Source organism: Pangasianodon hypophthalmus, chromosome 2 (assembly GCF_027358585.1).
Source record: "Pangasianodon hypophthalmus isolate fPanHyp1 chromosome 2, fPanHyp1.pri, whole genome shotgun sequence".
Lineage (NCBI taxonomy): Eukaryota > Metazoa > Chordata > Actinopteri > Siluriformes > Pangasiidae > Pangasianodon > Pangasianodon hypophthalmus.
The window spans coordinates 22,281,093-22,299,059 of record NC_069711.1 but is presented as its reverse complement, the minus strand read 5'-3'; the positions used below and the strand labels follow the sequence as shown (position 1 = coordinate 22,299,059).

Below are 17,967 nucleotides of genomic sequence, written 5' to 3'. Positions count from 1 at the left end.
AGTTAATATATCTAGAGACTCTAAGGATATATATAAACTTAACTTTTTACCTATGTTAGAAAATCTGAAAAGCAATATAAAATACTGGAGGACCCTACCACTTTCAGTGATGGGGCGTGTGAATGCCATTAAGATGGTGATATTACCCAGATTTTTGTATCTTTTTCAGAATTTACCAATTTATTTGCCCAAAAAGTTCTTCAAAACATTAGATTCTATTGTACTGCCGTTCATCTGGGGCTTTAAAGCACATAGAATATCTAAACTGCATGTGTGTAAGCCTAGATCTTTGGGGGGATTAGGTTTGCCAAATTTTCAACACTACTATTGGGCTGCCAATTGTAGAGCCTTAACTTTTTGGCAGGACCCATGCCCCGATAGTCATTCAGCTGACCTCCCTTCATGGCTTATGATTGAGCAGGGTGCCTCAAACTCATCTCTCTCCTCATTGCTATTTGCTGCCCCAGAAAAACCTAAAGCTGCAGTAAGATCCCACCTTATGATTAATAACTCCCTCAGGATATGGCGTCAAATCGGTAAGACCATTCAAACTGCCAAATACCTCCTTTTTTGCTCCTGTCTGTCGTAACCTTGCCTTTAAGCCCTCACTACTAGACCCAGTGTTCATAGGTTGGGCTAGAAAAGGAATCCTCACCTTGAGAGATTTATACATAGACAACAATTTTGCAACATTTTCTCAGCTAAAAGAGAAATATGACCTTCCTGCTTCACACTTCTTTAGATACCTACAAATTAGAAATTATGTTCGTTCCACTATGCAAACTTTGAAACGCTGTCAGCTGATAATGAATTACATAAACTACTTACTTGCGATCCCAATACCCCAAAGTTAGTCACAAAATTTGTAGATTTTTTCACTAGTCAGTTAGACATCTCTACTAATCATCTGAAAAACGATTGGGAAAAGGAACTGGATATTCATGTTCCTGAGGAAGACTGGGCAAAATGTCTTAAAAATATATACCCTTGTTCTGTTAACGCCAGGCACCAACTTATTCAGTACAAGGTGTTGCATAGATTGCATTACTCAAGGATTAAACTTAACGCTTTCTATCCTACTATTTCCTCTCTCTGCAATAAGCGTGAATCTGCGGAGGGTTCTCTTGGTCATCTTTTCTGGGCATGTCCTAAACTGCATGTGCATGTGAATTCTGGTCAGAAGTTTTTCAATTTCTTTCAGAAGCTTATGCATGTGAGCTTCCTTTAGATCCTGCAACTGCTGTCCTTGGCTGGTCAGCCTCCTTGCAGCATCTTAATCACGCGTACCGAGTGCCTATTCAGTATGGTATGATGATCGCAAAAAAATCCATTCTTTGCATTTGGAAGAAAAAGTCAAGGCCACTATTCAAGATCTGGTTGTCTGAACTTTCTTCCACCCTTCATGTAGAAAGGCTTAGATATAGTATGTCTGGAAATATAGATCTATTTGAAGCTTCTTGGAGGCCTCTTTTCAATCACCTGCTAAAAATTTCCAATAACCATGACACCGCTTGAAACTTTGTAGTTTTGTTTAACTTCTGTGTCAATGTTAATACACCCATGTGTGTGTGTGTGTGTGTGTGTTTTTTTAATTACCACATTTGAATATTTGAAACTTTCTATTATTATTATTATTATTATTATTATTTTCTCAATTACTTGTCAAAGCTAGTGACAATGTTGACTCTTGCAAATCTATCTGCTCTCTATTTTTAGTGTCACTTTCCCGATCACCCTTGCTTTAAAGATAAAATACCTAGGTGATTATTATTATTTTTATTTTATTGTTATTAGTATTATTTGAACTTGTCCATAATGTCACATTGAGCAAAAGTCTGTGCTGACCTCCCTTGCCTCTACCCGGTGTTGTGGTTAACTGCTAAATTGAATCTGAAGGAGATGGGTTTTTTTGTTGTTGTTTTTTTTTCCCCCTTCTCATTTTATACCTGTGTAGCTGTGTTTTGTCTTGTTTTGTGACTGTTTTTTGTGTGTCTGAAAATCTAAAAATCAATTAAATTACAATTAAATTTCAATTAAAATACAGTTTGATCCATATACAACTATGCAACAATTACACAACATTTTATTCATAGTTTGCCTTCTTGGCAGCTCTCTGGTAATGAAAAGCAGCTGGTGTGAATGATAAAATTAATATTTTACAACAATGTCACATGTTAAACAAATATACAAAAGGAATTTACAGTTATGCACTTTCACTTACATCATCAACCAAAAGGAAGCTTCTTCCAAGGCTGTATTACTTCTGCAAGTAAATATAAATTAAGTACCAGCCTCATTTCATTGTTAAAAGCTTCATTTAAGACAAGCTCAAATCCAAAGAGTAAGTTATATAGTTTATGGGGAAAATATATATTTTTGACAATATTAGGTAATACATCAGCAACAGTAAATTGCTGCTCCAGCTTGATCCAGACTTCACACCCTATCACACAAGTTCTCTGAACAACACTAGACTTCACTCAAATTGAGATTTTTAATAGGCATGTCACAAAGAAATCCCACATCCCAAGGTTTTACTTTTTTTTCCTGTATGCACCCAAAATGGAAGGGCGTGGATCTAAGAAGAAAAAAAAAAACCCAGATATTACCAAATTTGGTTCTGTGATCAAAATACTGAAAAGAGAGCAAAGCTGTAGCCATTTTATAAGTAAAGGCTGAACTAAGGGTGAAATAAATTGCTTTAACCAAAGATAAGAAACCTACCTATAACTCTCAAACAGTGATCTTGATTTCCACACAGTGTCAGGATCCCAGACTTGCTGTTTTGTGTTTCGGCCACTAGAGGCCCTCATTGTTCGTCCATGTTGTTTTGACTGACCAGCAAGTGTTGGCTGTGGTCAGTATGGTTCGGGCCAGAAACGATATTCGCCTAACAGACATTCGGCAGCACATCTTGTGTAGCTCCCTGGCTTAAAAAAGGATAGACCCTCCGACTGATGATTCCCACACTTTATTTGAAAGCCAGATCATCGTTGGACGCCATAAGACGTAGAATGCAGCCGTAACTCGGTGAGAATCAACGTAAGAGCTTGTAGAAAAGAGAAAAGAAAATACCAAAATAAATAAACTTACAAACAAACATACATCAAACCAAATATACATAATAAACTTTCAAGATCATACAACATAAACAATCTTACTACAGAGCAAACAACTCCAAACAATCACATAAATCTAACAGATAACAGGAAGTCTATATTCGTACCTTGTTCTCCATTCAAACCAGGAGCTAAATCCCTCTAATCCTTTAGTGAACTTTGGACGCCACAACCATGTGCGCTTAGGTCTCGTTCCGTACTGAAATGTTTGCGCGCACTTGCCATTAAGAAGAAATTAAACATAATACAAAAAATATCAAAAATAAACAATTCAAAGAATACAAATATTTGGGGGAAAAAGAGAAATAATAATAATAATAAAGTACACAATATAAGACAAAATCATTAACATCTTGGACAATGACGACACATTCAGCAATGTGGAACCCATAAGTTTGCCGACTATTGCACGCATACTGAAAAGGCACCAGGTGTCTCTAAAACAGCTATACCGTGTGCCATTTGAAAGAAATGCAGACACAGTGAAGCAGCTGTGGTCACATTATTAATGTAGTGATGGTGTGTGTTAGTGTAGTGTTGGTGGGTGTTAGTGTAGTGTTGGTATGTGTTAGTTTAGGTCACATTATTAATGTAGTGTTGGTGTGCGTTAGTGTAGTGTTGGTGTGTGTTAGTGTAGGTCACATTATTAATGTAGTGTTGATGTGTGCTAATGTAGTGTTGGTGTGTGTTAGTGTATTGTTGGTGTGCTTATGTGTATTGTTGGTGTATGTTAGTGTAGTGTTGACGTGATTTACTGTATTTTGGTGTGTTAGTGTAGTGTTGGTGTGTGTTAGTTTCATTTGAAGTTCATGTAGATAGTATTACTATGATAGCTTTCTTTCATCTCAGAAATATTGCTAAGATTAGAAATATAATGTCACTACACGATGCAGAAAAATTAGTTCATGCTATTGTTACCTCTAGGTTGGATTACTGTAATGCATTACTGTCTGGATGTTCCAGTAGGTGTCCAGAAGGCAGCAGCGAGAGTCCTTACTAGAACCAGACGATATGACCACATCACCTCTATCACCTCTATCTTATCCACACTGCATTGGCTCCCAATCAATTTTCATATTGATTATAAAATACTACTATTGAACTCTAAAGCACTGAATGATCTCGTGCCTCATTACCTCATGAGCAAAATTTTGGTCTTTTATTATCTGCCATGCCTACTTCGATCAAAAGATGCAGGCTATTTTTGGTACCCCAAATAGTGAAGGCTACAGCAGGGGGTAGATCTTTCTCTTACAAAGCCCCACAGTTATGGAACAACCTTCCAATTAGTGTTCGGGGCTCAGACACAGTCTCAGTGTTTAAGTCTAGGCTGAAAACATATTTGTTTAGTCTTTTTTGCATATTTTTTTTTAGGTAAAGGAACAGATCTCTGAGTTCACAGGCATAGAGTATTGTGTATTGAGTATTCCCCCACACACTTTCACTCATTTACTCAGGTTTGTTGACGGTGGAGTGGCTGGCCGCATTGTGTCCCATGTCACCCTCATGTCTGTGTTACCTTTTGGCTCTCCCTTTTGGTATGCTGTCACAGCTAGTCTGCCAGAGTCCCTGCTTGCACTCTGCACGCAAAGTACATTGTCCTTAATCATTACGGGACAAAAGCTTACCTAACAATCTCTCCCTCTCTCTGTCTCTCTCTCTATTTCTCTGTTGAGCTACACATGCTACTCCTGAGATATCAGTGCTCCTGACCCCTTCTGCTCTCCGGACCTGCCTGATCTATACTGATGCCCTACTTCTGGTTAGAGTTTTCATCAGTTGGAGATCGCTCACTGTTGCAGGGGGTGGCCCCACATGGACGGCCTGAAGATCATTGGAGACGGCTTTGGAATCTCATATGTTGAGTTGTACTGTGATGGCTTGGGACTGCGATTGTTGTAGTGGCTTTGGGGCTGCATTTGCCCCGAGCAGTTTTGTGTGTTAGTGTATTGTTGGTGTGTTGGTGTTGGCTCAGTGGTTAAAGCTCTGAGTTCATGACCAGCATGTCAGGGGTTGAAGCTAGGGTTTCTAGGTTTTGCAGACTAGCAACTTCCTTATGTTCTAGCCCCTGATGCCAGCATGACAGGTTTGCGCCACAGCTAAGAGTTAGTTTAGATACTGACGAAGGCAGAAATGTATGAAATTTGCTCTTGGCATATTGAGTTGATGATGTGCTGTGTTGGAGTATTTATTCCTCATTGTATTCTGTTTTTAAGAAGTTTTTGAAAGTGTTTAAGAAGCATTTTTTCTCATAAATTTACAGTTGTACTGGAGGTGGTCAGGATTGCTAATATGCTAAATCAAGAAACAGGATGGTGTGCGCACATTCACTGGCAGAGCCAGGTGCCAACCCAAAATTTCATTGGCTACTGGCAGTTTGATGCTGTTTGACATCTCATTTCACCTCTTGTTGAAAGAAGCATTCATCTTGACACAGCACGGTGCATTTGCCTGATCTATCCTGATGCCCTGCTTCTGGTTAGAGTTCTCATCAGTTGGAGATCACTCGCTGTTGCAGGGGGTGGCCCCACATGGACGGCCTGAAGATCATTGGGATGGTGCCGCATGGGGGCCGTGGAGATGGCTTGGGGATCTCATATATTGAGATGGCTTGGCACTGCGATTGTTGTGGTGGCTTTGGGGCTGCAGTTGCCCCGAGCACTTTTGCGTGTTAGTGTATTGTTAGTGTGTTGATGTTGGCTCAATGTGTTGTTGCTGGTTAAAGTTCTGAGTTTGAATGGCAGGGGTTGAAGCTAGGGTTTCTATTACTAAGCAGTTAATATCAAGTGACTGACATTTCAGACACAATATGGATGAATATTTTGTTTATTTGCTCCGTCAACAGAAATAGCTCCTACAGAAGCCACAGCTGCACAGAGCATTGTGTGTTACCAGGCAAGACACAGACTAACTGACCACCCGTCATAAGTGTAGTAACCATTTCAGTCTAACAGACTATTGCAAGAATTGGAATTTTATGTAGCGAACACAGACAAGTGGAGTGATACAAACAGTGAAACGTCCGAATGCTGTTATTCTAAATATATGCACGCTTGGAATAGCGCAAGTAATTAATACAGATGATTTGTAATTTATAGTACATAACTTTAGGGGTATAATGTGTGTGTGTGTGTGTGTGCGCGTGTGTGTGCGCGCATGTATGAAGAGTGATTTGTAGAAGTGATTTTATTGCACATTATGGCACCATCTACCGGCACAAGACTGTAAGTCCTGGTTCTTTTAAGGTGGAAAGGAAAATCCGAATAAGAAGCTGGCAAATAAGAAGCTAACTTCAGCTACATGTAGTACAGTATACTTAACCTCACTGAATAACATTTGAGTAAATGTTAAAAAGGGAACTCTATGAAGAATATGATTGTTTCTGAGCGTACTATTATACTCAGAGGAGTTAACATAGGCATCACTCTTAAAGAGGTGCAGAAAACATGCGCAATCCTAGATGATAGAAAACAGAGAAAACTGACTTCACTGAAAATGTGTCTAGTACCCTTTTGTGTCAATTTAGTTTGGAGGTGACCCCACTGCCGCTGGATGATGAAGATGCTGGCTAAAGATGGTTGTTGCTGGGAGATGGTTCAGGTAGACAAGCACTGCACCGTCTTGGTAAGTGGGAGCCAACCTGCTAAGGAATCAGTGCCTCTTGCTCGTGCCATTTCAGATATTACTGTCACGTTTAGGGAGCAGATCACTGAGTTGGCCAATACATACAGTGTTGACCACATGTTATTAGATCAAGGAGTCATGTACGATATACACTGATCAGCCATAACATTAAAACCACCTGCCTAATATTGGGTAAGTCCCCTTTGTGCTACCAAAACAGCTCTGAGCCATCAAGCCATGGACTCCACAAGACCTCTGAAGGTGTGCTGTGGTATCTGGCACCAAGATGTTAGCAGCAAATGCTTCTGTAAGTCCTGTAAGTAGTGAGGTAGGTCCTCCATGGATCGGACTTGTTTGTCCAGCACATACTACAGATGCTCGAATGGATTGAGATCTGGTGAATTTGGAGGCCAAGTCAAAATCTTGAACTTTTTGTCATGTTCCTCAAACCATTCCTGAGCAATTTTGGCAATGCGGCAGGGCGCATTATCCTGCTGAAAGAGGCTACCGCCATTAGGGAATACCGTTGACATGAAAGGGTGTACTTGGTTTGCAACAATGTCAAAGTAACATCCACATGAATGCCAGGACCCAAAATTTGCCAGCAGCACATTGCCCAGAGCATCACACTGCCTCCGGCGGCTTGCCTTCTTCCCATAGTGCATCCTGGAGCCATCTCTTCCCCAGGTAAGTGACGCACACTCACCCGGCCATCCACATGATGTAAAAGAAAATGTGATTCGTCAGACCAGGCCACCTTCTTCCATTGCTCTATGGTCCAGTTCTTATGCTCACGTGCCCATTGCAGGTGCTTTTGGTGGTGGACAGGGGCCAGCATGGGCACTCTGACTGGTCCGTGCAGCCCCATATGCAGCAAGATGCAATGCACTGTGTGTTCTGACACCTTTCTATCATAGCCCGCATTAACTTTTTCAGCAATTTGTGCCACAGTGTCTCTTCTGTGGGATCAGACGAGATAGCCTTCACTTGCCATGCGCATCATTCAGCCTTGGGTGCCTATGATCCTGTCACCGGTTCACTGGTTGTCCTTCCTCGGACTACTTTTGGTAGGTACTAATCACCGCATACTGGGAACACCCCACAACAACTGCCATTTTGGTGATGCCCTGACCCAGTCGTCTAGCCATCACAATTTGACCCTTGTCAAAGTCACTCAAATCCTTACGCTTGCCCATTTATCCTGCTTCAATACATCAACTTCAAGAAATGACTGTTCACTCACTGCCTAATATATCCCATCCCTTGACAGCCACCACTGTAGAGAGAATGTTCGATGCTATTCATTTCACCTGTCAGTGGTTTTAATGTTATGGCTGATTGGTGAATATGAGAAAAAGCTTAGTAACATGGAGCACACAGCATCCACTCCTGCCCCTTACGCTAGCTCAAAGTCTCCTTTCGATCCAGCTGCACATTTTGATAAGGCTGAAGATCATTTAGCAAGTCTCATGAGGGCTAATAATACAGATTTCTCATTGACTATACCCATACCAATTGATACCGTGTTATTGTCAAGCATATCGTGAAATATGGGGAAGGGAAAAAGATGGACAGGCATCTGTACAAGACGGTGCTACTGCTGTAGCTGCTGCTAGGTTGATTTTGCTATAATTGTTGCCAAATTGTTCTAACCCAACAAATACTGCATTACATGATCTTGACACTGGGCAAGTCGCAGCATGGGGCAACAGGTGTGATAGAAAGTCCAGTTGCCCTTATGCCTCTTGGTCAGGAAATAGAGTGGGGAGATAAGAACGTATTGGTCAGGAAAAAGGGTGAGGAGATGAGAACTGTGGTGGATTATCTTAGGCTGAATAGCCTCACTAAGAAAGCTTTTACAACCCCTTTTGGGAACTTGCAATTCCAAAACCCGCCACAAGGTTATCTAATGCTCCTGTGTCTTTTCAGTGGACTATGGAGAGGATGATGGAAGGAATAAACCTACAGGAGGTGATTGCTTTTTTGGATGGATCCACATTAGAGGACCATGAGGACAGATACATGAAGGTCTTGAAACACATGTCTGAGTTTGGTCTCAAATTGTCCCCTTCTAAATGTAAATTTTTCCAGTCTTCTGTGAAATACCTTGGCTATGATTTCTGCTGAGGGCATTCTGCCTGATCCTGACAAAAACTCTATGAGAGTTATGAGAGTTATAAACTCTGTGGCCACTACATGAGAGATATGGCCACACCTGCAGACATGAATTGTTTCCTAAGCTTTTTGGCTGTCATCACATCTTTATACATGATTACTCTTGTATCGTCAGGCCTCTAAATGATTTATTGAAGTGGGAGTTTTCTAGCACGGAGTTACCACCTTTATGGGACAGGCGGACTGAACACTTCCAGGAAGTCACTAAGCTCATGACTGAGAAACTCACGTCAACTCCAGTCCTAGGTTTTGCAGACTAGCAACTTCCTTATGTTCTAGCCCCTGATGCCAGCATGACAGGTTTGTGCCACAGCTAAGAGTTAGTTTAGATACTGACAAAGGCAGAAATGTATGAAATTTGCTCTTGGCATATTGAGTTGATGATGTGCTGTGTTGGAGTATTTATTCCTGTTATTCCATTGTATTCTGTTTTTAAGAAGTTTTTGAAAGTGTTTAAGAAGCATTTTTTTTTCTCATAAATTTACAGTTGTACTGGAGGTGGTCAGGATTGCTAATATGCTAAATCGAGAAACAGGATGGTGTTCACTGGCAGAGCCAGGTGCGAACCCAAAATTTCGTTCGCTACTGGCAGTTTGATGCTGATTGACATCTCATTTCACCTCTTGTTTAAAGAAGCATTCATCAAACATTCAGAACGGCGCATTTTTCAAATCGAGAACGAAGAGAGAATATTAACGTTGAATAATAAGAATAAGAAGAACATGCAGAAGAAGAAGAGAGAATATTTCCACAGCTATAAACTTTCCTGTGTAAGTTAATGTTAGACCTTTGGCTCCATTAACAGACAGTTAATCAGATAAGAGAGATCTTGTTCCCAATTTAGCCTAACATACATTATCTTTACATCTGCGCTAGTAATACATGTATATACAGTGCAGTGTCGTAAGTTACAGTATATGAATGTTTAGCTAATGTGGGATAACTTGTAGGCTACAGCTGTCAGTGTTCAGCAAGTTAACATTTAGCAATTTGAAATCCATTAACTCAGTTAGATTTTCATTCTTGAACTCAAAACGAACATTTGTTATTATCAATCTGTTAACATTCACTCAAAGATGACCACAATTGCAGATAGCCTGTTTGCTATCGTAAAGGTGTAAGAAATTATAGCTAGCTAAGTTACTGCAGAGTAGGGCTAGCCATGATCTAACTAGTAACTTAGGCTGGTGGTTGATTTTAAGGTACAGTTATGTTAATGGGGATTTGTAATTAAGATTGAGATTGGATGTGGGTAATTGGATGCTTAGATTTTTGCATAGGGTCAATTAAACATGAAAAGAAAGGGAGAGATATCAGACGTCTTTTTAAAGAAGCACAAACGGGCAGATCAGGTGCAAACAGTCCCCAGCCCTTGCATCACCACCGGACCCCAGAGCAGCTCCGTACCTAAGGCTAGTCAGAGTCAGTGTGGTCAGACTTCACAAGGACCCAGTCTACCACCACCAGGTCTGAGCATCTACCAGGCAGTCAGTCACATACCCAGTTCAGAATTTAAGTTTAGCTTCAGCTTGTAATAGATGATGTTGTCAGATCAAGCCACAATTTAAAATGTTGGTTGTTGATTCATATGCGTTCTTGTTTTGATGGCTGTGGCATTTTTATTGTGATTATACGCTAATGGTTCTTCTGTTATTTTAATGTGATAGATGTATCAAGGGATGACACAGAGACCTGTGACTCTAAGCAAGACAGTGAGCAAGAGCTGCCAAGAGATGTCATCGAGCCCCTCCCAACTGCATCGAGCACCAATTCAATTCAATTCAATTCATTTTTATTTGTATAGCGCTTTTTTACAAAGGTCATTGTCTCCAAGCAGCTTTACACAAACAAAAGTAAAGTGAAGTGTGTGTATGATGTCTCTGATGAGCAAGCAGGGCGACGGTGGCAAGGAAAAACTCCCTGAGATGGTGATAGGAAGAAACCTTGAGAGGAACCAGACTCAACAGAGAACCCATCCTCATATGGGTATACACTGTAGTGTGCGTGTGTGTGTGTACAATGTGTGTTGGTGTAGTCCATGGAAAACAGCTGAAGCGTCTTCGTGGCAGTATGAAGCATTGCCGGTGGACAGGTCCAGAGTGAAGGGGGGGGAGGTCTGGATCATCAGCAGCTCAGGAGTGATGCTCATCTGGTCCAGAGCGTAGGGGGGTCTGGATCACCGGCAGCTCAGCAGTGTAGCTCGGCAGAAAGAGAAGGAAAGTGGTTAGGTACACTCACAGTCACCGTGTGGAGATAAAACTTAATGAGGAGTGCAGGGGACTCCGGCAGGACTAGCTATAACAGCATAACTAAAAGGAGAACCAGGGGGAAACAAAGACGCGAGAGATCCCTGATAAGGCATACAGTCACTCTGCCGTCACAAACCTGAGTGACTAACGAGAGTGAGGAAGACAGCATCCAAACACACCAGATCACCATAACACTCAACATCCACGAGTCCCCCAGATCTACTCCTTTGTCTAAAACACTAGTCGCTAAATGCTAGGTTAAATAAATAAGTCTTCAACCTCGACTTAAACACTGAGACCGTGTCTGCTTCACGTACATTAACTGGGAGGCTATTCCATAATTTTGGGGCTTGGTAAGAGAAAGCTCTGCCCCTTGCCGTGGTTTTGGCAATGCATGGTACTGATAGACAGCCTGCGTCCTTAGAGCGAAGTAGGCGCGGCGGAACGTAAGGTACTAACATATCGCTTAAATACTGCGGAGCGAGACCGTTTAATGCTTTATAGGTTAGGAGTAATATTTTAAAATCGATGCGGAATCTTACTGGGAGCCAGTGTAATGTAGATAAGACTGGCGTGATATGCTCATACTTCCTAGTCCTAGTAAGGACCCTCGCTGCTGCGTTCTGAACTATCTGAAGCTTATTTATACATCTAGACGAACATCCAGATAGTAAAGCATTACAGTAATCTAATCTGGACGTGATAAATGCATGGACTAGTTTTTCAGCATCACTTAGTGAAAGTATATTTCTAATCTTAGCGATATTTCTGAGGTGGAAAACTGCTAACCTGCTTACATTATCTACATGCGCCTCAAATGAGAGATTAGAGTCTATAATCACACCGAGATCTTTTACTGTTAGACTACTTGAAACAGAGAGACCATCTAAAGTAACAGTGTGATCTTTAAACTTACTTCTAGCGGCTTGTGGTCCCAGTACCAGAACCTCTGTTTTTTCTGGGTTTAGCAGGAGAAAGTTGCTTAGCATCCAGTCTCTTATGTCTATCGCACATGCCTCAACTTTCTTTAACTGGCTATTCTCATCTGGCCTAGCTGAGACGTATAACTGTGTGTCATCAGCATAACAATGGAAGCTAATATTATGTTTATGGATGATGTTACCTAAAGGGAGCATGTATAACGTGAAAAGCAGTGGGCCTAAGACTGAACCCTGCGGAACGCCATATTCTACTTGATAACGTGCTGAGTGGTCACCGTTTACATCTACAAACTGATAACGATCGGTTAAATAAGATCTAAACCAGTCGAGGGCTGAGCCCTTAATTCCTACGACCTTTTCCAGTCTGTGAAGAAGGATATTATGGTCGATAGTGTCGAACGCTGCACTAAGGTCGAGTAAAATTAATAGACTAATGCAACCCCGATCAGAGGCTAATAGCAAGTCATTGACTACTTTGACTAATGCTGTCTCTGTGCTGTGGTGGGGCCTGAAACCTTACTGATAAAGTTCATAGATATTATTACTTTGTAGATATGAAATTAGCTGCTGCGCTACTACCTTCTCTAGTATTTTAGATAGAAAGGGAAGGTTTGAAATCGGCCTTTAGTTAGTTAAAACCAGATATGCTGTTCCAAAAGGACCCAATGAGAGGCCAAGCTTATACATTAGATAGCAGCTGTTATTATCTAATCTTGTAGATCCCTTAATTATACATTTACACAGAGATGAAATCAGGAAATCAATGAAACTCTTTACCGTTCCTTTAACATGCAACAGTTTGTTCCGCGATGTCACACCGTTCATCCCACACATGCGCCCTCCTTATGCGCGAGCACAGGGCCGCTGCGAGCGATGAAGAAAACCCGGGAAAGAAGACTGGCGAAGCAGGCGAGCAGTCACGCAACCACGGCGATCTGCAAAGCACTGATCTGATGATCCGAAATGGTCACGGCACCACGTGTAACTGGTGTTGCCTGCGTTTTGTGTTTTTCTTTTTTGGTGTAATAAACAGACGGACATCAGCTGACGGTTTGACTCTTCTTTAATCTGATAAAAGATACAATGTGAATTTGCCCTTTGTTGTTTCTCTCCCATGCAGAGACAGTGCAGAAAGGGGACAGAGGAGAACAGGGATAAAACTTTCAAGCAATAAAATTAATTTAACAGTGACAAAACAGCATACCTGATAAAAGATAACAGTCTTTACGATGTGAATTTGCCCTTTTTACAAAGTTCACAAAGTACAGAAAACTGATCAAACTTGGTGAAAATATGAAAATAATCAAATATACATGAAAATTAATGCCACAGATATGATTTAGATGAGAAATTTAAGTACAAAAGTGATTTAAAAGACAAAGATGTAACTGAATTAATCAGAGCTCATTAGAAACCCACCTCTCCCATGCAGAGACAGTGCAGAAAGGGAAGAGGAGGGGCAAAGACAGGAAATTAAGACCAACACTGCAGTCAGAAAGTTAAAGGGGAAGATGCACACATACAGACAGGCATATCAGGTAGTCATCTGAACATTTTTGTGTAATTCTATATATACGAACATAATTCTGTAATTCGAACATATTCCATACCTGTTACATAGGTCACATTATTAATGTAGTGTTGGTGTGTGTTAGTGTATTGTTGGTGTGCGTTAGTGTAGTGCTGGTGTGTGTTAGTGCAGGTCACATTATTAATGTAGTGTTGGTGTGCGTTAGTGTAGGTCACATTATTAATGTAGTGTTGGTGTGCGTTAGTGTAGGTCACATTATTAGTGTAGTGTTGGTGTGTGTTAATGTAGGTCACATTATTAATGTAGTGTTGGTGTGCGTTAGTGTAGGTCACATTATTAGTGTAGTGTTGGTGTGCGTTAGTGTAGTGTCGGTGTGTGTTAGCATAGGTGACATTACTAATGTAGTGTTGGTGTGTGTTAATGTATGTCACATTATTAATGTAGTGTTGGTGTGTGTTAGTGTAGGTCACATTATTAATGTAGTGTTGGTGTGTGTTAGTGTAGTGTTGATGTGATTTACTATATTTTGTTGTGTTAGTGTAGTGTTGGTGTGTGTTAGTTTCATTTCAAGCTTATGTAGATAATATTACTAGGATAGCTTTCTTTCATCTCAGAAATATTGCTAAGGTAAGAAATATAATGTCACTACACGATGCAGAAAAATTAGTTCATGCTATTGTTACCTCCAGGTTGGATTACTGTAATGCATTACTGTCTGGATGTTCCAGTAGGTGCATAAACAAGCTCCAGTTAGTCCAGAATGCAGCAGCGAGAGTCCTTACTAGAACCAGACAATATGACCACATCACCCCTATCTTATCCACACTGCACTGGCTCCCAATCAATTTTCGTATTGATTATAAAATACTACTATTGAACTCTAAAGCACTGAATGATCTCGTGCCTCAGTACCTGAGCGAAATTTTGGTCTTTTATGATCCGCCATGCCTACTTCGATCAAAGGATGAAGGCTATTTTTGGTACCTCAAATAGTGAAGGCTACAGCAGGAGGTAGAGCTTCCTCTTACAAAGCCCCACAGTTATGGAACAACCTTCCAATTAGTGTTCGGGGCTCAGATACAGTCTCAGTGTTTAAGTCTAGGCTGAAAACTTATTTGTTTAGTCAAGCCTTTTGTGCATAGTTTTTTTTAGATAAAGGAACAGATCTGGGAGTTCACAGACATAGAGTATTGTGGTGAATTGGGATGTATGGATGCTGTATGGACACACACACTCTCATTCGTCCACTCAGGTTTGTTGACGGTGGAGTGGCTGGCTCCCTTTTGGTATGCTGTCACAGCTAGTCTGCCAGAGTCCCTGCTTGCACTCTGCACGCAAAGTACATTGTCCTTAATCATTACGGGACAAAAGCTTACCTAACAATCTCTCCCTCTCTCTGTCTCTCTCTCTATTTCTCTGTTGAGCTACACATGCTACTCCTGAGATATCAGTGCTCCTGACCCCTTCTGCTCTCCGGACCTGCCTGATCTATACTGATGCCCTACTTCTGGTTAGAGTTTTCATCAGTTGGAGATCGCTCACTGTTGCAGGGGGTGGCCCCACATGGACGGCCTGAAGATCATTGGAGACGGCTTTGGAATCTCATATGTTGAGTTGTACTGTGATGGCTTGGGACTGCGATTGTTGTAGTGGCTTTGGGGCTGCATTTGCCCCGAGCAGTTTTGCGTGTCAGTGTATTGTTGGTGTGTTGGTGTTGGCTCAGTGGTTAAAGCTCTGAGTTCATGACCAGCATGTCAGGGGTTGAAGCTAGGGTTTCTATTACTAAGCAGTTAATATCAAGTAACTGACATTTCAGACACAATATGGCTGAATATGTTGTTTATTTGCTCTGTCAACAGAAATAGCTCCTACAGAAGCCACAGCTGCACAGAGCATTGTGTGTTACCATGCAAGACACAGACTAACTGACCGCCCGTCATAAGTGTAGTAACCATTTCAGTCTAACAGACTATTGCAAGAATTGGAATTTTATGTAGCGAACACAGACAAGTGGAGTGATACAAACAGTGAAACGTCCGAATGCTGTTATTCTAAATATATGCACGCTTGGAATAGCGCAAGTAATTAATACAGATGATTTGTAATTTATAGTACATAACTTTAGGGGTATAATGTGTGTGTGTGTGTGTGTGTGCGCGTGTGTGTGCGCGCATGTATGAAGAGTGATTTGTAGAAGTGATTTTATTGCACATTATGGCACCATCTACCGGCACAAGACTGTAAGTCCTGGTTCTTTTAAGGTGGAAAGGAAAATCCGAATAAGAAGCTGGCAAATAAGAAGCTAACTTCAGCTACATGTAGTACAGTATACTTAACCTCACTGAATAACATTTGAGTAAATGTTAAAAAGGGAACTCTATGAAGAATATGATTGTTTCTGAGCGTACTATTATACTCAGAGGAGTTAACATAGTCATCACTCTTAAAGAGGTGCAGAAAACATGCGCAATCCTAGATGATAGAAAACAGAAAAAACTGACTTCACTGAAAATGTGTCTAATACCCTTTTGTGTCAATTTAGTTTGGAGGTGACCCCACTGCCGCTGGATGATGAAGATGCTGGCTGAAGATGGTTGTTGCCGGGAGATGGTTCAGATAGACAAGCACTGCACTGACTTGGTAAGTGGGAGCCAACCTGCTAAGGAATCAGTGCCTCTTGCTCGTGCCATTTCAGATATTACTGTCACGTTTAGGGAGCAGATCACTGAGTTGGCCAATACATACAGTGTTGAACACATGTTATTAGATCAAGGAGCCTTGATGGGTCAGAGCTACCAAAACATACCAAAACTCTGACTCATCAAGGCATGGACTCCACAAGACCGCTGAAGGTGTGCTGTGTTATCTGGCACCAAGATGTTAGCAGTAGATGCTTTAAGTCCTGTACGTGAGATCTGGTGAATTTGGAGGCCAAGTCAAAATCTTGAACTTTTTGTCATGCTCCTCAAACCATTCCTGAACAATTTTTGCAATGCGGCAGAGCGCATTATCCTGCTGAAAGAGGCTACCGCCATTAGGGAATACCATTGACATGAAAGGGTGTACTTGGTTTGCAACACTGTCAAAGTAACATCCACATGAATGCCAGGACCCAAAATTTCCCAGCAGCACATTGCCCAGAGCATCACACTGCCTCCGGCGGCTTGTCTTCTTCCCATAGTGCATCCTGGTGCCATGTCTTCCCCAGGTAAGTGACGCACACTCACCCGGCCGTCCACATGATGTAAAAGAAAATGTGATTCGTCAGACCAGGTCTCCTTCTTCCATTGCTCTATGGTCCAGTTCTTATGCTCACGTGCCCATTGCAGGTGCTTTTGGTGGTGGACAGGGGCCAGCATGGGCACTCTGACTTGTCTGTGCAGCTCCATATGTAGCAAGATGCAATGCAATGTGTGTTCTGACACCTTTCTATCATAGCCCGCATTAACTTTTTCAGCAATTTGTGCCACAGCGTCTCTTCTGTGGGATCGGACCAGACGGGAGAGCCTTCACTTGCCATGCGCATCAGTGAGCCTTGGGCACCTATGATCCTGTCACCGGTTCACTGGTTGTACTTCCTTGGACAATTTTTGGTAGGTACTAACCACCGCATACTGGGAACACCCCACAACAACTGCCATTTTGGTGATGCCCTGACCCAGTCATCTAGCCATCACAATTTGACCCTTGTCAAAGTCACTCAAATCTTTACGCTTGCCCATTTATCCTGCTTCAATACATCAACTTCATGAACTGACTGTTCACTCACTGCCTAATATATCCCATCCCTTGACAGCCCCCACTGTAGAGAGAATGTTCAATGTTATTCATTTCACCTGTCAGTGGTTTTAATGTTATGGCTGATGGGTGAATATGAGAAAAAGCTTAGTAACATGGAGCACACAGCATCCACTCCTGCCCCTTACGCTAGCTCAAAGTCTCCTTTCGATCCAGCTGCACATTTTGATAAGGCTGAAGATCATTTAGCAAGTCTCATGAGGGCTAATAATACAGATTTCTCATTGACTATACCCATACCAATTGATACCGTGTTATTGTCAAGCATATCGTGAAATATGGGGAAGGGAGAAAGATGGGCAGGCATCTGTACAAGACGGTGCTACTGCTGTAGCTGCTACTAGGTTTATTTTGCTATAATTGTTGCCAAATTGTTCTAACCCAACAAATACTGCATTACATGATCTTGACATTGGGCAAGTCGCAGCATGGGGCAACAGGTGTGATAGAAAGTCCAGTTGCCCTTATGCCTCTTGGTCAGGAAATAGAGTGGGGAGATAAGAACGGTGGTTGATTATCTTAGGCTGAAT

General features: G+C 41.6%; 1 long non-coding RNA gene across 1 annotated transcript; it reads right to left on the bottom strand.

Moving 5' to 3' along the window:
• Positions 1-1,715: 1,715 nt before the first annotated feature.
• LOC128317962 (uncharacterized) lies at positions 1,716-3,327 on the bottom strand. The gene is made up of 3 exons (XR_008301365.1): positions 3,227-3,327; positions 2,725-3,049; positions 1,716-2,578 (listed from the first exon to the last, which is right to left on the bottom strand). It is a non-coding gene; the product is annotated as an uncharacterized LOC128317962 (long non-coding RNA).
• Positions 3,328-17,967: the final 14,640 nt, after the last annotated feature.